The sequence below is a fragment of the Mustela nivalis genome (genome assembly GCF_964662115.1).
Source record: "Mustela nivalis genome assembly, chromosome: 2".
NCBI classification, from domain to species: Eukaryota; Metazoa; Chordata; class Mammalia; order Carnivora; family Mustelidae; genus Mustela; species Mustela nivalis.
This window is the reverse complement of record NC_139021.1, coordinates 41,823,910-41,848,810: the sequence shown is the minus strand read 5'-3', so window position 1 is coordinate 41,848,810 and position 24,901 is coordinate 41,823,910. Positions and strand designations below refer to the sequence as shown.

At 40.0% G+C, this 24,901-nt stretch overlaps 1 long non-coding RNA gene across 2 annotated transcripts in view; it reads left to right on the top strand.

Annotated features, from left to right (window-relative positions):
* LOC309856577 overlaps positions 1–15,273 on the top strand; it is a 55,345-nt gene extending 40,072 nt beyond the window's left edge. For both annotated transcript variants that reach the window (XR_014307293.1, XR_014307294.1), the window contains one exon: positions 15,093–15,273. This is a non-coding gene — a long non-coding RNA (uncharacterized lncRNA). The remainder of the gene's footprint in view (positions 1–15,092) is intronic.
* The last annotated feature ends 9,628 nt before the right edge of the window (positions 15,274–24,901 follow it).

The following is a 24,901-nucleotide window of genomic DNA, read 5'->3' as shown; positions in this document are numbered from 1 at the left end:
ATGTATCTTAATATATGTTCTTTTTACAAGTTTGATGAGAATGTCAGAAGTAGTTGCTATCCTATGTTTAAATTTTGTTATAGTAGAATATATGAGGGTTTCCTCATTTCTATTAACTTTAATGCACAAGGGGGCTCATTAGCTTTATATCGCAGAATTGGGGTGTTCCTGAAAATGTCCGGAAGATTATGGGGACAGGGTGTATGGAATCAAGAGCTTCTTTGATGCTGTGAGTTAAAAAAGTATAAGTAACAATTCTGAGCTCAGCAAGGCAATCCTCATTCAGATCATCCTCTGCGCCAGCCTTCTTGGCCCCCTGCCTGGGTCCTGAGAAAAGAAATCTTCAATAAAATAAAGTAAAATTAATAAATAAGTAGATAATAAATGCATACGTAAATGCATACATAGACTCAATGTTCAATCATTCAGCAAGTATTTATTGGGTTCCTGGCACTGAGAACACAGCAGTTACATTAACGAAGGACACAAATCCTTGCCCACCCTCAGCTTGTAATCTGGTGGGAGTAGTGGAGAGTAGTGGGGAGAAAATATATGTAAGTAACATGCATAATATATTTATAATGTAACTAGTTCTAAAGGAAAAAAATAAATCAGGGAAGTGACTATGAGACTGAGGAGGTATGTCGAAATTTTAGATAAGTTGACCAGAGAGAGTCTACCTGAAAAGATGACCCTTAAGTAAAATACTGGAAGAAATGAGAGACACCTGAGGGAAGAGCTTTCCAGGTAAAAGGAACAGCAAGTGCAAAGGCCCTGAGACAGAACCATGTTTGATATGTGCAGACTGTTCCAGTAGAGTGAATAGATGGGATTATAGTAGAGGGTGGAGCCAGGGAGAAATGATGAGAACAAGCCATTCAGATAGGACCCAATAGGCCAATGTGACCTATTTTTACTTGATGGAAAGCCATGGAAGAGTTGAACAGAAGAGTGACATGAGCTCAGTAAAGATGGGATCTCAGAAATGATAGGACAGGGACAGAGCAGAGAAGCTTACGAATGGACGAAGAGACTTTTAAGCTGAAATTTTCAGAAAGAGTAAGAATTAGCTAGAGTCAAGTGACTTTGGGGGAGACGGGACAGAAATTATTCTTAGAGTCAAAGAACAATATGTAAGACGGTTCAGTGGGATTGGTGCTTGTGTTATCTGAATCATTGACAAATGATGGTAGCAATGGCCATATTCAAAATCAGACACCAGGCTTTTTTTTCCATGGGGGAGTATCATGACAACAGTCCTTGGGCATTGGCTTTTGTGAGGACAGCACTAACAGTTGTGCTCAGATATGTGTCCTTACTGTACCTGTGGCCTATCAGCAGTGATGGAAGACACAGCTACAAAGAGTCAAAGTAGAAGAGAGAAAGAATGTTGGCATCACATGGTAGGCAGCAGAGACCCTCCTGAACAATTTACAATTACCAAAACATGTTCCTGATCCAGGGCCTTTGCACTTGCTGTTTTTTTCTGCCTGGCAAGACTTTCCCTCTTGAGAAATATCTCTCATTTCCTTCAGTGTTTTACTCAAGTGTCATCTTCCACAGTAGAATGACCTGCAATCACTGAAAATTAGGCAACTGAGACTAAAGTTTTCCAAGAAAACAAGGCTAAAGATGAAAGATAAATGGATAGTACTTGTGTATTTTTTCAAAGAAATTTTGAACCTATTACTTCCTTTTGTCTATATACGTGCACTGTAAGTTAGGGAGAGCAAGTAAAGAGAGTAGGTCACAGAGAGTTCATGAATTATATAACACCACAGAGAATTAATGGCCAATGAAAGAATGCTAACCCAGGACTCTTGGGAAACAGTTCTAGTTCTTTTTAAACCAAGCCTTAATGTAAATAAAGGCAAGTGGGGGTGGGGGGCCAAGGGCAATGAACAGAATTTATTTGGAGAAAAGATAGTTTGCATTTCCCAGAACAGTGACACAAAAGATCCATGGATCGCCATATACTTTGGTGATAAGCTCACTTTCATGAAATGCAAAATAAACTTTAGCATATTTTCTAAGATGCTGTACCACTTGCTTGTAGGAATTGAATTAATATGAATTTTCAGTTGGTAGGAGGTATTTATGATTTCAAAGTCTTAAAATCAGAACCTTAGGCATGAAAATCTTCAAATTCTGATTACCAGGTAGGTGTTCTTTGGGCCATAAGTTGGGCTATAATTAAACAAAACCCTTAAGCAAACTGCTCTAGTAATGAGGAAATGACTGACTCACATAGTTAGATGTGAACACGTTGATCAGTTTGCTGCCCTGACCTAGTCCAATGACTCCACTACTATTCCCTGCGACTCACCCATCAGACAAAGAGTGAGGAGTGCTGGGTACAACATAAATGTCCAAAAGGAGAGGATTGATTAAAGTATGCTGGAATATCATATACGCATTAAAATATGTTTGAGTACTCTAAAGACTTGAAAATATGATCATAATAAAGCATTAAATCACAAAAGCATACTTCAAAGAAATACGTTCAACATGAGTCCATTTTCGTTGGGAGAAATCTGCTGCATAATTAGAGAAAGAACTAGACAGATATATACTGAAATATTAACAGTTATAAATTATATCTGAATAATGGGTGAAAGAAACATTTTTTCATATTGGTATTTTCTAAATTTTCTACAGTAAGCACATATTGTGAGAAAAATAGAAGTTGTTATTTGAATGTCATGTAATGATATTTGGGAGTATGATACTTAAATCTGCATATACATTTCCTTTTTCCATTTCTGGTCTGGTACTTCTTTTTTTTTTTTTTTTTTTTTAAATATTTTATTTATTTATTTGACAGAGGGAGATCACAAGTAGGCAGAGAGGCAGGCAGAGAGAGAGAGGAGGAAGCAGGCTCCCTGCTGAGCAGAAAGCCCGATGTGGGACTCGATCCCAGGACCCTGAGATCATGACCCGAGCCGAAGGCAGCGGCTTAACCCACTGAGCCACCCAGGCGCCCCTGGTCTGGTACTTCTTAACATTGATGCTCTAGCTGTCAGAAGTCGACATGATGTGGCTCAAGTCAACTTCCCAACCATGTTGGAAACTGTCTTGCTGGGCTGCCAGTGAAATTATCACAGCCACCTAAGCAGATTCTACGAAAATCAGACTCAGAGATCCTCAAGTCAGGGTTATTCTGAAATAAACTAAGTTATATTTACAATCTAGTCAGTTCACCTCCATAGGAGAGAAGGTAGTCTTTCAAAACTACTCATGAATTTACATTTAATGACAATAGCCATCATTTATTAAAACTCACAATGCAACTGGCAATGGTAAGACCCTTAATAAATATCCCTTGATTAGATTAGTAATCCCATTTTACTGATGAAGAATCAAGGGCTTAGGAGGTTATGTAATATGACACAATCCATGCAAATGGTGGAACTGGTATTTGAGTGCAGGCCTACTTCCTGCCAAGTCTCTGGGCTCTCCCTAGGATTTCCCATTGTTTCCAATCAAGCTATTTGGAGCACCTTCACTGACAATCCTTACTTATTTTAGGAGACATTGTTTTTCATCACACAAAAGACTCCCAACATTTATGGATCTCTTTTGAAAAAAAAGATGTAGATAATTTTATTCCTAAAATTATTGTGCGTTCTCGGATACAAATCGTGTGCATAAAAATTGCCCCCCAAAACATGTTCAACAGACAGATGTCCTCCCAAATGAATTAGTACTCATGAATGCATTTGGAATATAGGATCTGCGCTTCAGCAGTTTGCCCTCAACAATATATGAAATAAGCCAACAATATATGAAATAATTCATATATATCAACAATATATGAAATAAGCCATTGTAGAGAATTAGTTTCTAGAGCTAAACCACAGCCATAGGTGTAGGCCTTCCAGTGAATTCTACCCCACAGATACTAACAATTAAGGAAGTGTTCATGAGTATACTAGAATTGAAATTCAAAGGCAAAGAATGCGCAGTGGGCTTGAAATTTAAAAGAATAATGAAAATAAGAGAAATACATTAAATTGGTCTCTGATTTCTCTCTTCTTTTCTGTGTGATATCAATAAATTTCTGGCAGTTTACTCTTCCAATACAGGTCACCCTGTGGTAGTGCTATACTTTATAACATTTATAAAAGACAAGGAGAAAAAAACAGTTCAAATTCTCTTCAGACACATTCATTATTTTTAACGATCCTTTACTAGAGATGGCTTCTAACAAAGTGAAATATCTTATGTATTAATTTTTCCTCTGGGAAGAAAGCCAATGTACACAAATATATAAAAATTCATATAATGAAAAATGTAATCATTGATTAGTTCCTTACATAGAAATATAACCTCCCAAATATTCCTCTACTATGTAATATCACATCGTTGGAATCTAATTGCAATATTGTCATTATAATACTTTGTAAATCATTTTCCCAAGTGCTATCCCATCCATTTTTTTTCTTTGTCTAACAATGATCAGCTCATTTAATGATGGAATTAATACATATTTTTAGCACCTCACCTCCATGATTTCACTCTTGGATCTGACCTTTTAAAAAATGTATTTCCAAGTAGGAAATAAAGCAAGGGATTTCCTCTCCTCTCCTAAGCTCACACATGCTGTGGTAATGCTTTCATCTAGTATAAATCAAGTTAAACCTGTATGATAGCTTACAAATAATTCTCATGTCACAGTGAGCTCTTTGGTGGCTGATTCATCTTGCTATAGGATACTGAAGAACTCTGTTCTTTAACCCACAAAATAGCAGCCAGCAGAATCACACCCACATACAGAGCAAAAACTTTCCATCTGCATGGATGAGTAGGAAGATTCAGCATCTCCTACAAAGACCTGCCAAGAACAAACTTTCACTTATGGATTCAGAGGATGATAGCAGCCAAGTCATCCCTCCTAGCAAAGGGGAGGCCCAAAACATTATACGAACATGACGGAATGCTACCCATTTGGGATCCCCTCGAGAAGGCAAAAACTTAGGTACCCAAGCTCAATAAAACAGACAAAGATGTCAATGATGAGTCCACACTTTCTTCTTCCTAATAGAATTTGGAGTTTTAGAAGGAAGCTCTGCAACAAGTTCATATAATCTTTCACCCAAGGAAACCTTGCTTTGCAGATACCTGTCCTCTCCCTGACCCCAGACCATGTATAAAGACCCTCTTATCCCCCACACGAAAACACCCCTGATGGCGAGATTCCTCCTTCTCCCTGGAGTTACTCTAGCCCCCTGCATGACTCCACGTCTGCCCACCTCAGCTAACCACAGTTCCGGCTAATGGCCAATCATCTTTCAAGACTCAGTTACACATTATCTCCTTTCTGAGTCATTCCCAGCTCCATTCCCTGTTCAGAAAATTCAGTTGCCACATTTTCTTATGGCTTTGCTCTGTCCAGTATATTCTCTATACAGTACATGACAGCACCTATAGTAATAATGCATTTATTTACATATGTAACCGTCTCTATTAAGCTAGAATCTCTTTGAGAACGACAATCAGGTTAATATCATTGTCGATCTCTATTACACAACATAGTGATTCTGACACTTGTATACAATATTTGCCCCATAGATATGTGACAAATAAATGAATAAGTAATGATAGATAAGTGATTATTTTAACACTGATGGAAAGTCTTGCCTCACCCAGGTTCAGTAGTCCAGTGGTTTCCAGTAAACATAACCTCTTCCTCTACTCCCTCTCCACCCTGGGGATAGTCTTGGCAATTCAGTGAGTGATGCCAATTCAAAGAGGGCAAGGAACAAAGGAGAGAGGGCCTGAGAACTCCACTGCACAATCTCTCAGACGGCCATTTCCCAGTCCACAGGACATCATGCACTCGGAGCCCTGCTCCCTGGGGTCCCGAATGCCTGTCTTACTGCTCAGGGTGCTGATCATCAGCTCCATTCTCCAGCACCCTAGGCCGCCTCCACATTTCCTGAGCACTGAGTCCAACCCAGTACCTCCTACCCCAGTCTGCCAGCAGTGCTCTCTTTTCTGACGTTGTCTCAAGTCCAACCGGGCCCCTTGGGAGTCCCAAGCTTCGGAGATCCTCATTCCAGCGTGGATTCAGAACCATGAGCACTAAAGGCATTTATAAAGTTCTTTCTTTTTTTCAGGAACATTTGAAACATCATTTAGCTGTTTTAGCACCTGTAACTATCTATTCTTCCTTGTACACTGACATTCAATGAATAAAACAAAGCCTATGTCTTTAAAAATCATCTACACCCAATATTTCTAACGGAACAAAGCTAATTCATATATATATGCAAAGGACTAAAAGTGGTTGAAACAAGACTTCGTCTATGGTCTTGCCCTCCCCCATCAAGTGATACCCAAAGGAGAAGCTCCCCAATCCTGATGTTTTTACAGAATGACAGCCATCACACAGGTAATTACTCATCCATCTTAATGGTTCCTTTTAAGTTTGCCCTTAAGAAGCCTGTGATCTCCCAAGTCAAGGGCCTCAGTAAAATCAATAAAACCTCGTCCTATCAGGCCACCAGCCAGATCATTTTCCACCTTTTAACAAGGCAGTGGTTATTAAATGCCTTGTTTGAAAACCCAAGTGGGGTCATCAGACTTTCATGATCAGAATAATCCATCAATTGTACATGTGCTATCTTTCCAGTGTCTTTGATATGAGTGATAAAGTAGGTAATGGCCTACGGTTTTTCAATATCTGAACATGTTCTCCTTTTTACATTGGGGTTGCGGCAGAGCAAAGGGAATTTCACGACTGGAGGAAGCTTTTAGTTAAGGGAGAAAGAAATTTCACTGAGTTATTTCAGTCATTGCAGAAGACATGCCGCTGGCTCCAAATTTGAGAGCCTAGCTCCAAGCTGTCAGTGGCTTCTTCAGACCTTGAATTTGTAGGAGCAATGAGAAATCTGGGATCATAGAAATTAAGAAGTGTCCATTGATGTTGGACTCCTCTTAAATACTGGGTGATCTCAAAACAATACCAGAAAAGAAAATACATTTTTTGTGTGTGTGGTTCTTGATGAAAATAGATCTATCCTTGAATATCTTCTGGCATCAGAATTGCTAAAAACTTGCGTTCTGACATCGTCAGACATCTGGATGAACGCTAAAAACAATCTATAACCTGACAAATGGAAGATCCTTCTCTCTTCGTTTTGCATCTTGTTGATTGGATTGGTGAAGCATTTGGGGGTTATGTATTTTCCACAAGATATAAACCTTTTTATTGTTTCACATTAATGCTGAAATTAAAAGGAAATAATTGCAAAAGCCTCCCTGTATTGTTTTAAATTTACAGAATTAATCAAGAAATTGAATTTAAATTTCAATCTATGACAATTTCTAGTAAGGGACGGTTCTCTGGCGTCCTACAGACTACAAATGACTATTAAGCCAGCACTCCTGCACTTCCTCAAGGCAAAGATAATTGACATGGTGATGGGAATCCAGAAAACCAGCATGGTTCGGAAACATCTCTGAAATTATTAAAGGAAGATTAAATATATAGTTTTAGTGTTAAATATATCTTTGTATGCTAAATATTTGAAATTACATAAACCTCATATGGTTTATTTGGTTATCTCAATTTACCAGAATATTTAGTTGCCCCAAACACTTGATTACTGAATCTAAGAGTATAACAGACAGTAAGTTGTTCTCGTCTCCCTGTTCCTTCGGAAAGAAGCTCTGGCACCCGGGCCAAAAGGAACAAGGCCACAGAATCAATGAGACACAAATGCACTTCACATCTCTCACTTATTCTTGTTCTCTGTAGCTTTCATCAGAATTTATGTAGAGAGAAAATGAATTGGGAAAGAAAGAAAATGAATCCGCTCAATGTAATAATGGGAGGAAACATAATGGTCAGGAGGGAAGTATGAATAATCATAAGCTTTTACTTATGGATTTACATTTACTTTACAAAACGCCCATGTTATCCCATCCATCCCTGAAGCCACCCCCCTGGGGCAAGTGACACTGTGGTAAGGAACGCTGGCTCCTTGCAGGTAGATTGATCTTGCCTGAAATCCTGGCTCTGCTACAAGGTTGCGGTGTTTCCTGATAGGTTATTTAAGGGTCCATGCCTCAGTTTCTTCATCTATAAAATAGGGTTAAGATAGGGTTAATAATACCTCATCAGGTTGATGCAAGAATAAAGGAGTTAATGATCAGGAAAATTGCGAAGATTCTAGTGCTTTGCAATTATGGGCATTTTGTTATCTAACCTGCAACACCCTAAGAGCTACAACTATTCTTTGCATTTTACCTGAGAGGGAACTGAGGCTTAGCAGAGTTTAATGACTTGCCTGAGGTCACCTCCTCCAGTAAGCCAGTGTTTGGAATGTGCCCTTTCAGCCATTGGAGTAGTACTTGGGATATATGTACTCTCCCCAATCCATCACCCCACCTTTCTTCGGATCCTCCACCCATGCCCTGTTCCCTTCTCCCTTTGCACCTGCTGGTCTCTCTGCCTGCAATGCTCTTCCCTCCCCTCTCTGCCTTCCTCATCTCCATGTCTCCATGTCTCAATTCAGGAAGCACTGCCTCAGGACAGTCTCTCCCATTCTCCTTCGTAGATCTAATCATCCATGACCAGCTCCCCCGGCACAAGCCCCTCTACAGTACAATGCTGTCCGACTTGAAGTTTTAGAATACTTCGTAGGACTACAAATTTGATGAAGAACTGTCCTCCCCATGGCACCGTAGGCTCTTGAGACAGGCCCTAGTGTCAGCGCCTGCTCATCCTGGGGGTGCCCCCAGCAACTAGCACTCTCCCTGCCACAAAGGAGGTATGCAAGAATATATATATATTTTTAATGGTGAATGAGTGACTATACCAAGGGCGTAATGCATTTTGGCTCTTATTTCTATCCGTTGGTGTGCAGACCAAGAAACCAAGGCTTGTCAGTTTATGTAAGCAACCTGAGGTCACGCAGATGATGCATTCTAAATAAGATGCAAACTAAAGCTTTCAGGCTTTCTGCAAGGCTCTCACCATCACACTCAATGTTGTAAACTGAATATTAAATTTAGATATGATGGAAGAATGCCACCCCTCCGCAAAGGATGTCCATGTTGCAATCTGCAGAACCTGTGACTTTGTTACCTTCCATAGCAAAACAGACTTTGTAGATGTGAGTAATGATCTTGAGATGGGAAGATTATCCTGGATTTTCTGGAGAGGAGCAACCACAAGGATTCTTATAAGAGGGAGGCAGGAGTATGAGAGTCAGAAAAGGAGTTGTGATGAACAGAAGCAGGTGTCCGAGTGATGCCATTGCTGGAAAGAGGCCCTAAGTGAAGGAATGCAGCCAGCCTCCAGAAGACAGGAAAGGAGGGGCTTCCGGGTGGCTCAGGCACGGGGTGTGCTTGAGATTCTCTCCCTCTGCCTCTGCCCCTCCCCAACTGCGCTCCTGTGCTCTCTTAAAAAAAAAAAAAAAAAAAAAAAAAAAAAAAAGTAGAAGATTGGAAAGGAAATGGATGGCATCTCCCTAGAGTTTCCAGAAGGAACTAGCCCTGCCAACACCTTCCTTGTTTTTAGCCACCTCAGACCTATTTTCGGACTTCTGACTCTCAGAACTTTATGATAATAAATTTATGTCAAGTGTTTGGAGCCAGTAATTTGCTCACAGCAGCAACAGGAACCTAAGACAGATGTTAATGACCTCAGGTCCATTGACAGGTTGTCTGCATGGTGTGTAACCATGGAGCACCACTGACATTACACGGCAAGATCAAGTTCAGTGGATAGGTATAAATAACACATAATAATAAAAGACCATTTGTTGAATTTGATCTCTGCAGTTAGTTACTCAGACCAAATATTCCAAACAAAAAAATCTATTTAGTCCTGGGTACCTGGGTGCCTCAGTCGGTTAAGCATCTGCCTTTGGCTCAGGTCATGATCCCAGGGTCCTGGGATCGAGTTTTCCATCAGGCTTCCTGCCATGCAGGGAGACTGCTTCTCCCCCTCCCTCTGTTCCTCCCAAATCTACCATTCTATGACCCCATCATTCTATTTCTTAGCTTTTTCAGTTAAGAATGCTTGTAAAATTTGTCCCTCTCACCATCACCCTCTCTTAGGTTCTTCTTCCATAACACCCCACACTGAAGTCTACAATGCATTCTAAAGGTAACATCCCACTTGTAGTTCATGATGATTACAAAAGAATAGGGAGTTCAACCTGCCATAGGTCATTTGCATCCAGAATTGTCACTATACTGAGTGTTAAAATATGTCTACACTCTGAGTCTGCCCCCTGAAACATAGTAAGTTTCTGCATGGGTCAAGAACCTCCTCCTTAACAAATTTTTTGCTCTAACTTATAAGGATATTACAAATAATAAAATAAAATAAAACACCTTGAAGCATGATTTTTAAAAGCTCACAATTTTACCAATGAAGTATACACATCCTTTCTCTAATATTACTCTTGGTATCCATCTTCTTAAAGACTCAGATAAGAGAATAAAAGGCATAAGAGAAAGCAATCAGAAGAAAAGGGGGAGAGGATGGTTTGCAAATAAATCCTTGGCTTTTTCTCTACTGGAGACCTGTAAAAATAAAAGATTCAGAACAATCAAAATCAGAGATGCTACTGGCGTCACCACATGCCCACTGACAGACAGATAATTTTGCTAATATACTCAGTGGAACTTGAAAAATTGAAAAATCTATTCCCAGTATATTGTAATGGCTCAAGCAATGAAAAATTTATATTAGTATTGATAATGACATCCTTGGAACAAGAAAGGAGCAGGGACTGGAAGAGAACTGTATTTTTAAACATCACACCAGGCACTGCTTCTGGAAAAGCAGAGTTCCTGTCCTAACTAAAGCTTCAGTGGCTTATCTTCATTAAGTAACATATAGGATGAAAAATGCGAGTAAATTAGAGATGACAAAATAAAATGGCTTTCTTCCCAAAGAAACATTTTTTTTTCTATATACTGTATTTCTATTTACCAACAACCAGCATTATTAATGCATGGGGATATTTATAGCTCCTTATACATTACAGAATTGACTCATGGTTGACTCTGAAATGGAGTATCTAAGAGACCTGGTTCATGGATTTCTGTAGGACTAGAAGCTACTACAGAAGCTGTCTCAGGGACATCATCCTGGAGAAGACTCTGATTAGTTGGGAAGAACCCATTTGTCAAACTTATTCTCAGGTCTCTCAATCAGATGGAGCGGCATCAGTGAAAGGTTCCCTTTCACAATCATTAGATTATAAGCTTAGAGGGAAGGTAAACTGATTTTGAAAAGGAAAAGGCTGGCAGAAAAAAGTGAGTCATTGGTGAAGGCCCAAGTAAGGTAATTTCCTCTAGCAACAGCTCAAAAAATTGGGTTTCTTCACTTTCCTAGGTCCAAATATTTATTGAGTTCATTGGCTATGCTGATATTTATTGAATGTCTATAATGGATCAATAAAGGCTAAGAATAATAGACTAGAGTCATGTTTAGAAAGGGCTTATGAAAGAATAGAATAAGTAGTAGTCTGCAATTGAAGCCAGCCTTTAAGATGACCCCCAACGACTCATGCCTCCTGGTATTCATACCCATATATAGTCCTTCACATACTGAATTGGAATTTCCCATGTGACCAACAGAATGTGGTGGGAATAATAGTATGTTATTTCTATGGCTACATCATGAAAGGCATTATTGCTTTAGCCTTGACCTTTTGAATCACATATCATAAGGGAAGCCTGCCACCATGCTAGAAGGACACTCAACAGCTCTGGGAAGAAATCCACATGGAGGGCAATGGAAGACCCCTGCTAGAGCCAGCATCAATCTGCCAGGTTTGTGAATGAGCCACCTTGGAGGTGAATTTTCTAGCCCCAGTCCAGACTTCAGGCAACTACAACCTCAGCCAACATCCGACCACAACTTCATAAAAGACCTTGAGTGAGAATTGCCTCGTCAGGATCCTCCTGAATTCCTGACCCACCAGAAACCATGCAAGAAAATAACTCATGATTGTATTTGGGTATGTCCAAGTTTTGGGGTGGGTTTGTAAAACAGCAACAGATAACTAATACTTTCAACTTGATAGCATGAGTTTAAATATTACCTAAAAGGCATCTAGGATAATAGTGAGGAACACAGTTATTAGAGTTAGGTCTGAGTTTCATCTTAGCTGGATGATTCTGTAAATTATTTCATCTTCCAAGATTTCGGTTTTCTCATCTGAAGACTATGGTTAATAACAATACATACCTCTGCTAAGCAAAGGGAATGACTAACAAAAGGCAACATAGGTTTCCTTTTAATTAAAAGGGAATGGGAGAAGATATTTGCAAATAACATATCAGATAAAGAGCTAGTATCCAAAGTATATAAAGAACTTCTACAATTCAACAACAACAACAAAAAAACCCAAATAATCCAATTAAAAATGGGCAGAAGACATGAACAGACACTTTGCCAAAGAAGACATCCAGATGGCTAACAGACACGTGAGAAGTTGCTCAACATCACTCAACATTAGGGAAATGCAAATCAAAACCTCAGTGAAATATCATTTCACACCTGTCAGAATAGTTAAAATAAAAAACACAAGAAACAACAAGTGTTGGTGAGGGTGCTCTCTGTTGGTGGGGATGCAAACTGTTTTAGCCACTCTGGAAAACAGTATGGAGGTTCCTCAAAAAATTAAAAATGGAAGTACCCTACAATCCAGTAACCACATTACTGGGTATTTACCCTCTAAATACAAGAACACTAATACAAAGATGTTTACTGCAGCATTGTTCACAATAGCCAAATTATGGAAGGAACCCAAGTGTCCATCAATAGATGAATGGATAAAGAAGTGGTTTATATCTACAACTGAATATTATTCAGCCCTACAAAAGAATGAAATCTTGTCATTTGCAATGACATGGATGGACCTAGAGAATATAACATTAAGTGAAATAAGCTAGTCAGAGAAAGACAAATACCATATAATTTCACACATGTGGAATTTAAGAAACAAAATAAGCAAAGGAAAGAGAGAGAGAGAGAGAAACCGAGAGACAGACTCTTACCAATAGAAAACAAACTAACGTTTATCAAAGGTGAGGTAGGTGGGAGGGGGAATGCATGAAAGAGATAATGGGGATTAAGAGTACACTTACTTTGATAAGCACTGAGCAATGTACAAAATTGTTAAATCACTGTATAGTACACCTGAAACTAATATAACACTATATGTTAACAATGCTAGAATTAAAATTAAAAACTGTTAATAAAAAAAAGTAGAAACAATACCTACCTATTATTGCATCTGAGATTATGCATCATTGGACTACATGACCTCTAGGATCTAGTCAAACTCTGAAATTCTGGAAGAAAGGATACACACACACACACACACACACACACACACACACACACCAAAAGACAGGAGATAACTGTTTTATTAAGCATTTACTCTGTTTCGGTTATTAGGTCAGATACTTTATACATTTTAGGCTGCCTTTGAGTAAAATCCTACTTGGTATCCATCAGGATCATATCATTTAAAAGCTCCCTATTTTAAGAATTGGTCCAAGATGAAAGCTGTATGATAAAAAGCTACTGAATTGTAATCAAGTTCTAGTGTAGCAAATTAATCTTTGCGCAAAAGCTGGAAAGTATTTCATCAACCAGAAACCAAGGAGGAAGCTTTATTACAACCTAGTGGTGAGCTGACCCTTTTATACTCCAGGGAGCCAGAAAAGTAATCAATCCATGGGTGTTTACTACCAGAAAAACTGAGACTTACAGGGGAGAAGCTTAGCCCCAGGGAGCCAATCCTGCAAGTCTGTCAACTTCCTGCTAGAGCTCCTTCTAGCAATGGAGCCTACATTTGACTTCTAAAAACAAAACAACACAAAAAACTTTCTTAAACCAGCCTTTTGTTATTAAGACATGAAAATTCGTGCACTTAGAAGCATTTTTTTCTTAGGTGCTCTGCTTTGAAATGATAGTGCATTTTGTGTTTCTCTTATTCTCTTCTCCCTGTCTGCTCTGCCCACAGTTTCTGGTAATCATTGAGAACCTTGGACATTATCATTCCACAAACTCTCTCTCCATTTTTTGCCAATTCCAATTTGTTCTGAGTCCTGCAATAAATGAAATAAATAATAAATGAAAAGGCCAGAGGCAATGGCACCATCACCCTGCTCACCCAGGGGAGAACCCAGAGGTTGTAGGGAGCTCTCTGCAAAGAAGATGGAAAACAATGTCTCAGGGGCCCAATTATTTACTGTAGCTGCTGAAATGAGATGATTTATGTCGGTGACAAGGCTGTCCTGGAAATAGTAACCAACTGGTATAAATTTAGATCTATTATGAAAAAAAATGATCCTTGGACCAAAAAAAGCCCAACTTAAAAAGAAATTAAATGACTATGGAATGTACCCACACATGCTGCTCTTTATGGAAAGAGGCAGGTATTTGCTATATATTTAACTGGTGGAGGTTCAAGAAGCTAAGAATATAAACCGTATGTATCTCAAATTTGTAAGATCACACAAAATAATTTGAGTTAAGTCATAGGTGGAAGAGGATGGACTTTTAATTAAGGACCAGCTTTAATTTTCTGGCACGTTATGTGACTACCAAAGTATTTAACTGGCTATGACATTGGCAGAGAAACAAGCAAGGGTTAAACTCACTAGATTAAGATCAGGATTTGGTTACTTCAAAACAACACCCTACAAGGTCACATACTGAAATGAAAAATTCAAAATGTCAAATAGCAATGCTGGTTCCATTGGACGAGCATCAAAAGGAAATTCATTAAAGCCCTGGGAGAGTCCAAAATACAAAATTCCCAGGCCTTAGAGAGTCATTGGGAAAGAGGAGTCAGGGGTTGGTTCTAACTTAGAGGACCAAGTTGCTGCATGGTCAAGATAGCTGATAGTGAAGTTCTTTTAAAGGGATACAGGATCAGGGAAAGAAAGGGGACTATATGCATCATGCGAACGTATGTATTTTAATTTATGAATATATATGTTCCACTATGCATCATATACATTATAAAACCCATGCTAAAGTAAGAACTTATAAAGCAATAATAAGTAAATACAATCATATGTTCTTTTTTATTCTTCCAATATGTCAGCACTGGTTACAGCAATGTCGCCAAGCTTGAAAGATGAAGATGAAGTTCTGGAAATAGAACGAGATGTGGTGGGGGGCACAAAGTAGGACAACACATCAAGGACTGCAAACCCCTTTTGCTTTGCCTGCCCAAGGCCTAGTGCTCAAGAAAATCATGAGTGGACATTGAGGATTGTCTGTGTAATTCCCACCCCACCCCCCAAATAATACTTTATTCCTTTCCTTGTGATTGTCAAGGACAGTCTCCTTTGTCAAGGAGGTATGGCCTTGATTTGCCCTCACTCCCCCACTCCTTGGACTCCACTCTCCTGCTATCCACATGGCAGCCGGGAAGTCAAACACTAAGGTGAACAAAGAAATGAAAGCCATTAACCCTTCTTTTTCGGCCGTAACCAGGATCCTCTCACAGACTGTCTCCCATCTGTGGAGGGTGGCTCTCAGACTTAAGTCACCTACACAGAATAATTATTTAAACTGTGGCTGTCTGAGATCACCCTGTAAATTCTGCTTTGTTGGTCTGTTGTGGGCCAGGATTCTGCATTTTTCAGTTTCCAGATGATGCCGAGGCAGGTGATGGATGGCAGCCATGAGGAAGAGGCTAGACTTCCAAATTCTCAGTCCTTGGGCATCACTGGCTCAATCTCTATCCCCCCAAACCCATTCTTTGGAAGACAGCAGATCAGAAGATGCTGACCTTAAGGAACAGGCAGAGACCCTCCAGGGAAAGGCCAGATGGGGTGGAATGGATGAGATATCCCCTCATTGCATGAAGATCCACAGATGCCCTCTGATAGCACAGGAGCCATCTCCACTGGGACCAGTCCATGGGCACTCTACTCCATTTCCAGTGCTTGAAAACAGGTATTTCTGTAGGAAACTGGCACCCAGGATGCACAATGGGTGAGGAGGCCAGGGACAGACTTGGGATACCATAACGAAGTAGGAATAAGGATTAATGGGTATGTGGAACTGAAAGAACATTCAGGACTTTGCACCTGCAGTGAGAAATGACAAGGGTGCTAAGGAGATTCACAGTCTATATGGGGCAAAGGAGGGCATGAAATGCTACTGTGGAATTGGATATAATTCAATAAGCAATGGGAGCCCCTGAGAGTATTTTCAATAGGTAAATAGGTACAATGTGATGAGCTTGGGGAAATGAATCTCAGAGACTGGCATTCCTCAATGCAAGGGATGAATTGGAGGCATGGGAATTTGAGTGCAAGAAAACCAGACATACTTGCAGGTTCAATGGTTCACTATTTTTGATATTGTATTAAGGAACTGAGGAATTAATTAGGCCTTTGCCACTGAGCAACCTAGTGATAGGGATAAAAAAGAGCATTCTTATATATCTGTGGTTCCTACATAGAGCTATATGGAAGGCTACCTATTCACAGATAAATGCACATACATGGTTCATCAGGAGCTTAAAATCAATCAGCATGTTTGATACAAAAATACCCCTCCACTAACTCCCAACTCTCTACCCAAACCACAGCCATGATGACCAAGGAGAAAAAATAAATTTAGAGACCTTAATAAGTGAATTAAATTTTGCACATTCAGTTCTTTTTGGTGTTGCTTTGGCTTTAAAAAACAGAAGTATGAACATATCTTTTTGTCCAGAAAGAAGAGAAAACGTGGGAAATAAAGGCAATGTACTGTGTCTTGCCTCCGCGAAAACACTCATGGCGCTATTTTAAATGTTTCTCCTTCCTAGATTATATGACTCTTGAAGGCAGGGGCCAGTCTGTTCACTGTGTTCATCCCAATAACTAGAGCAATGCCTAGCTGAAATGCAGGATATGCTTATGAAATATTCTTGATTGAATAAATTGTTCATTCAGGTACATGAGAATGTCACAGAAATAATTTCAGAATTCACACATGGAAACAGCTATTTAAAAACCTTACTGTTTTGCCAAATGAATCTGAGACTCTGAGGACTAAAAAGTAACCTGACTCATTCTTTACAGGCTGGGTGGCTCTCTTCCAAATATGTTCACAGCCATGACAGCAGAACATGCTGCCCTTACACTCCGTGTGTCCCCTGGGCCTGGCACAGGGGCCAGACTTCGAGATGTCCCATACATGTGCTACATGAATCACAGCCAATGTAATGTAGCTCCTCTGAGAAGTGAGATCTGCTTATTTTCATGACCTATTTTATGCATACTTGATAGTTAGGTATTACAGTACCAATCTTAGTGCCTGAAAACCTTAATTCATAAATTCTGTAAACATGTCTTGAATGAATCACAGTTGTGTTATGTGATTCTGAGGATGGATGGATGGAGGGAAACAAAAGAAGGTAACTGTAAAGGAAAAGTGCTGACATCATCTCGTGGAGGGAGGACATGAGATGTGTGGGAGAACAGAATAACCACTATGTAACAAACTATCGCAAATCTCAGCAGTCTTGCGCATATCGCAAATCTCAGCAGTCTTGCGCAATGTACGATACTACTTTGCTCAGGCAAAATCCAGTGTGAACGTTCCTAGTTCGCTTTCTGAGTGAGTCCTCCTCTAAGTGTACCCCAGGGACCTGAGCTTTTCCCCGCTCCTGATGCCATTGTTTTTCACATGCAGTCTCCATGGAAGAGAAAGTGAGAGAGTCAAAGATCAAGTGTGGAAGATTTTTTAGGCAAGTTCTGAATTGACAGAGATCAGCAAGGGTGATGAGAAAACGGAGTTTCCTGGTGGACCCAGGAAGAAAACGAAGTGGATTTAGAGCACACATAGCATTACTTCTGTCCTAAGAATTGGCAACATTTCTGTTTATCTCCTTAGTCAGTGGTTTTTCCCTGTAATTGTGCCTAAATCAGTCAAACACAAACTAAAAGACAATGTGGTAGAGTAGGAAGATAAAATTATTTTGATATCACATTCCTTATTTTAATTATATACAATTATTTATCAGCACTATTTTTTATCAAATCCCCATCTCAGTTTCAAGAGTCTTCTTTCTTCTGTGTTTTTAGCATTAATTCGTTCTGATAGCCATCCAGAATCAGGCCGGCACTTTTTAAATGGTTATTTTACAAGAGTGATCCACTTTTCCCATTCTAGTAGAGATGACCTTTATAAATTCTAAGACCTAATCATTTTAGTTAATTCAAAACAGGTGGAAAATACCTTATAGGAAGTCATTTGTTATGCACAAGATCAAGCTGAAATGTCATCACCTCTCCATAGCTCTCTCTCCTTGAGACTTCCTTTCCCAGATATAATTAATTGCCCCTTCTCTGTGTTTTCACAGCCTTTTATATATACTCAGTTTTGGAATGAATCGTGTTATAGTATAGTTATTTGCCTACATATTTGTCTTCCCCATGCCCATTGACTTGTACTCCTTGGGGCTCAGGGAGTTTTTATCTTTGGGGCCTGAAAGAATTGTTGGCACACAACAGGTGCAGAATAATTGCTCCTGGGCAAATGGGGGGTTCCTCCTTCACTGTGAACAACCACGTTTGAAGCACACGTTCCCCCACCACTGCCTTCAGAGCACTTAGAAAACCACACTGCAGTTAGTTTCACATGTTTCTATGACTCTCTGAGCACTAAGTTGTGTAAATTAGGGCAAAAATAATATCTTATGTGCCAATTGCCTACTATATATTTGCCTATACATTAAAATCCCAACTTGTTTCCAAAATGATTTTATATGCTTTGTACCATATGTACTAGAAGAGGATTAAAAATACCTCACTGAGGAAATATGGGCAAATGATAAATAAGTGTAAGAAAAATGATGTGAAGAGTATAAGAGGGAGACAAGTACATAAAATATCTGGCCAGACAGCCACACTATATTGGTGGGATGTGACCCATAAACTTGACTCTGCACTTTCTAGCATCCAAATGAAAAGGGCCACCATTTCACTTACAAAATGTATTGTCTAAACTGTGTAAGCCAACTGCTTTCTTGAGACAATGGTGGTTTGCTCTGCTGTGTTTTCTTAATTTTTATTTCTGTCTTTCAGCTTTCTAGTGTTTTGTGTTTGGGGGGTTTGTTTTTGGGGGGATTGTTCTGTTTTGTTGTTTTTGTCAAATCGTGCTTTATAACTGTGAGCTGCATGTTTCCTGGAGGTTTTCCACATACACCCAGAACACCCAGGAACTATTGTCAAAGGGTGAGATGTGAGACCTTCTTCTAAGCTTTAGGAGGAAGTTCCAAGGGATTCACAGAGAACAAAGGCTATCCACTCAAATTATAAAGCCCTTCAATGAGCCTCTTTCCTCCTTGTCCTCTGATGTCACCAGTCCAGAAGTGGGAGCATAGGGGCCCTAGGATTCCCTCAAGGTAAACCAAATGAAGGTTGAAATTAATCTCTTCTACCTGGTCTAGAATGTCTGCCTACTAATGGCATTTAGCTATCAACAACCCACTACACCATAAGTCAATGCTTCTCACATGCTGGGATCCGGCTAGCTGCATACAAATTACTGGTGGGAACTTTTTTGTTAAATAGAAATTCCAGGAAATTCTAATTCACTAGGTCTTAATCGGAGCTCAGAAATCTATATTATTAGAAATCTCCCATGCAATGCTGATCAAGTCTAAGTTTGTAAAAACCACCAATTTTTTCCTCAATTTAAGAATCCGAATGAAATTCCCACCAGATTCATTCCTTAGGTTTCCATTTCCCTAGTCACAGTATTGGTAGTTTAGTACATTTATTCCCAGAGGTACAGATACAGGATGTATCTTTCCCAAACCTCACTCAGGGACGTAGGGCCCATCCGTCCCGTAGCTGCACCCTTGCATTTATGACGTTAACAATAATTAACTCAGGGGGCACCTGGGTGGCTCAGTGGGTTAAAGCCTCTGCCTTCAGCTCGGGTCATGATCCCAGGGTCCTGGGATCGAGCCCCGCGTCGGGCTCTCTGCTCCGCAGGGAACCTGCTTTCTCCCCTCTCTCTGCCTGCCTCTCTGCCTACTTGTGATTTCTTTCTGTGTGTCAAATAAATAAAATATTAAAAAATAATAATAATAATTAACTCAGGGGCTCTAGTTTATCCAAACGCGCATCATGTGTCATATTAGGGGAAATGTAAAATTTCAGGCAGAGAATATCCAATGTGCTAGCGAATTAATCCAGGAATCAAACAAATGGTTTCCATGATACAACACCAGCAATAACAACTGACATCTAACAAGTACTTACTGGGGTCAGTATGGTTCAGCTGCTCTACCATTTGCTTACAGGACCTCCCACTTAATACCCAGGACAGCCCTAGGACGTAGATAACATCATTCTCACTTTACAGATAATAAGATGGAGGTGTAAAGGAGTTAGGTAACTTGCCTGAAGTTATACAGGTAGAAAAACGCCAAGCCAGACTTTGGATCCAGGCAGTCTGACTTCAGAGCCCGTGCTCTTAACCTCCTCACTATCTTGCCAGACCTTGGAAAAGACAGTTTGAACTCAACAGCTATTAGAACAGAAACCCCAAACCTACTTTGGCTGAGTTGATGTTACCTTTTACAGACTGGGAGAAAAATCTTTGAAATCTTTAATAAAAGTGAATGAATCTACTAGAATTTAATAAACATGTAATATTGAAAGACTCCACAGAAAGACGCTACGCATCAGGATATCTACTTCATTTATCCACACAGGTCATGTTCCAGGAGAGGAATTTAAGTCCTGATAGTGCTGTGCACGTTACAGGCTTCTAATTCACTCTTAGTAATAGATGAAGGCATGAAAGAATGAATGAATAATCAGTGTTGATTAATTTGATAAGAATGACTAGTCAAGGGACGCCTGGGTCGGTCAGTCGTTAGGCGTCTGCCTACAGCTCAGGTCATGATCCCAGGGTCCTGGGATCAAGCCCCGAACTGGGCTCCCTGCTCTGTGGGAAGCCTGCTTCTACCCTCCCCCTCCTCCTGCTTGTGTCCCTTTCTCACTGTCTCTCTCTCTCTGTCAAATAAAGAAATAAAATCTTTAAAAAAAAAAAAAAAAGATGACAAACTAGTCAAATTGATGAGGGAGAAACCAAAGAGAAGCAGTCTAGAGGAAAAGATGTATATTGTATAGTGACTAAATTGCATTACATTTTCAAACTAATAATCCAAAAATAAGGATATCTATTTCACCACTCCAGACTTTCTCTCCGAAGGGATTGAGTTCACATGATTACTGTGTTTCCTTCTAGGTCTTTTAAGATCAGTTTCATGTCCACTCAAACCTTGTGTCAAAGCAATTTCCAAGGAAGTCTGTAATTTTTCTCCCTATTTTACATCCATCATCACGACAATTTGAAAGTCCAGTTGCAAACTTATAGACCCTTTAAACAACTTGAGGGGGTTTCCTAGGCACGCATGTTGTCCAAGAATTGCTTTCATATAATATCAGAGAATTGAAGTTGCAAGACAAATAATGATTCCTCAAAGGGAATCACATTAGTGGGTTTATTTATTATTTACTCTGGGTTTCAAACACAAAAAGGACCCAACCTGCTTCCCACAAAACACTACCTGAGGTGCATGAAGTTTATGCAGCTGATGCATTTATCTCTCAGGAACTGTCACCTGGACATCTTTGAAGTTCTATATGCTGGCAGCTGTAGCATGAGGGATTATGACTAAGATCCCAGAGACATTCCATGGGACTCCAAGGGGATGCATGTGAATGAAAGAACATAAAGGAGACTGCACCTGGAGAAAGTGTCAGGGGAGTTTGCATCCCCATTTCTTTCTCTAGACAGAGTCATACCCACTCTCACACACTCACAAGTATGCACACATATGTAACTGACATGAGTATGGGTAAGTCCCCATCGTCAGATGAAGACCCAGGGCCGTGTGAAGAATTTGGGCCTGGCAGAAGCATGGGAGCCTGGGATACCCCTATCCTAGAATCCAAAAAGCATGTTTTGTCTCCTGCAGTAAGCATCCTCAGAAGTGGGTCTGGCTTATTCATTTGCATCCCCATCTTGTCTAGCCCTGGGCACATGGTCCGTTTCAATACCAGTTCATTGAAAGAGCAAATAAACAAACCAAGGAATAAATGAACTCTAAATTCGAATGGTCCATTGTGGATTAGAGACCCTGCAGAATCACCATCCCAGTGTCCTGATGGCTCCTGCTGCCTGGAAAGGAGCCAGATGAAAATACAACTTTCCATTATGAGGGTGCTTTAAAAGTTACTAAGAAAGTTTATGACTATTAAATTCATTTTATCCCCACAATGACTTCTTCTTATGGGGACAGCAGACACCTTGACCCTAACTTTACATATTAGGAATTGAGGCATAGAGGTATACCTCTAGGCATAGAGGTAAAGTAACCTGTCTCAATCTACCCATCAGTAGAGTCTATCAATAGAAACAGAACTGAATCCAAGGTCTAGTTGTTATTCCCTATGTACTCTTCCACGGACAGATATTTGCACACACATACACACACACGTACAATATACATATTAACAGTTGATGTCTATCATTTGTGGTAGTTACATTTTACAAGGTCTCTGCAAACACTGAATTAGTGAATACGGAACAATTGCTCCTAAGAGGTATATCTGTGCATATACATCTATATCACATAGATCATAATCTTAAATCCTAAAAATGGCTCTAATCAGTGTATTCTATTTTCCTTATTTTACAAAAGAAAAAATGAAGCTCAGACGTGTTGAATGATTTCCCTACGGGCACTCCACTGATAGATGCCGGATTTGGGATTCTGGTCCAAGGCCCCCAGAGCCAGGGCTTCTCATACTACACTGTACTGCCCCCTCCTGCCACCATTCTCTGCTCCATTCTCTGTATGAGAGAAAGACAGGCACAGAAGGATGCCTTGTTGGACCTCAGTGGGGAATTTGTGCTTGGAGGGGACTCAGACCTTTCTCAGTCTGCTTATGTCTGTGAATGATGGGGAAGGCATGAGAATATTGATTTGGAATTACAAATAAATGTTAGTAAATAGGCAAATTCACAAATATGGAATCTGTGAACGATGAGAATCCCCTGATCATATTATAGCATGTCGTAGGAATGATCTTTCTTTTAGGTCTGATCTCTTGAGAAGAGAAAAAAAGACCAGCTTGGTGAGAAAAGGCTGATCCACTAGTAGATAAGAGACACCGCCACGAATCTCTATTTCCATATTCAGTCTCCAGTCTATCGATAGAAACTGTCAGGCAGACATAGTTAAATTCTGGTCTCCATGTTTCATTACCCAAATAATACTGTGGGCACAGAACCAATGTAAAAAGAGAGATGAGGATGTATTTTACACAAGGACTTCATTCCCTCTCAGATTACCATGTCCTTCAGCATAGGGAAAGGGAGGCTATTACCCACAACACGCACGGGGGAAACACAGTGAGGAAGTCAAAACAAGGCAAAGAGGGCAGGAGTGGCAAACTCTGACTAGGATCTCCCGAGAAGACAGCTCTGCTGTGTGGCCATCAATAGGGACATGGTGGACTCTGAATAGGTTTAGGCCTGCCTGACACCTAAAGGGCACAACTTTAACATGGCCGGGCTAGAAAATAAGTCAATGGCGGCAAGTCAGGGAGCAAATGGTGGCCAAGCGGAGGAAAGCTGCCCACCTCCACATCCATCTCTGTACCGTCAGCTGAGGGAAGTCATGAGGGCAGTATCTCTGAGCCATTTGCTACAATTTCCAAAAGGCCTTATGTTCAACAATTTGCACGTACATTTAATTCTCACAAGAGCACAACCGGGAACCCTACCGTGCTCTTTCCACAAGGAAGGAAAGGTAAGTCTTAAAGAAGTGCTTTGCTCAGGGCCACTCAACCAATCAGTGGCAAGGCAAGATTCAAACCCAGTGCCATCTGAAGTCAATGGCCATGTTTCTCCCACTTTGTAGGTACCTTGCTGCCTTCAGTGGGTACCAAAGGAAAACATAAATATGAATCTAAAAATAACTGGCAGGGGTTTGCTGGCACTAGTATTCTCTCCCCTATTCAATAATGGATTCATATTAAAAAGCCTACTCTGAGAGAAAGGAAAATGCCATTCATCAAATTAATGGCTTGTGTTCTTATATTAAGAAATTGACCTTCTGAACCAAGGGTGTCCACCTGCCTGGTGATAATATTTATGTTCTGATATTAATATATCTGCCATTCTTGTTATCACAAAATAAGTCATCTGTTATAAGAGACACAGTTCCAAAGTTACCCAACTACCCGTATTGTAAAAAATGTAAAAATCTTCGGAAACATGTAAATTCCATCCTGTCACATACATGAATCAATTTAAAAATTAAATATGAAGTAGTGTCCAGCTAACGAGTTTGGCTTTCTGCTGAATGCAATACATCTGGAAAAAAGCAATAGCTTGATAGGTTCCATGATTCCAAAACACGCCTGAATTCACTCATCCTTACCCAGGTCCATTTGGAACCCAGCCATGAACACATAAGGAAACATGCATTTACCCTCTGCTTCCAGGGAACAAAAGCACTTCAACAGTTTCCCACCCTTCCATCTCCTCAGTCTCTGCAGTCTCTGAAACAGGAAAGTAGATACCATTCCTCCAGCTCCCGAGTTTTATGTATTGTTTTCTTTTAATGATGTACAATTGATTCAGTGCCTTTGAACTTCCTCTAAACATCTAAAGCACTTAGGATCATTAAGATGCTTTCAGAATGCAGAGAATGTATCCCTCAAGTACTCTTTGCCACTTGTTGTAGATTGAACATTGCCTCTGTCTCACCCAGCCTGGGTGTCAGCTCATGGCTCATTACTGTAAATTACTCACATTAGAAATGGTGAATCACAAAGATGAATTGTGGAAAACTTACACAAGAGGACTTACCAGGTCCCA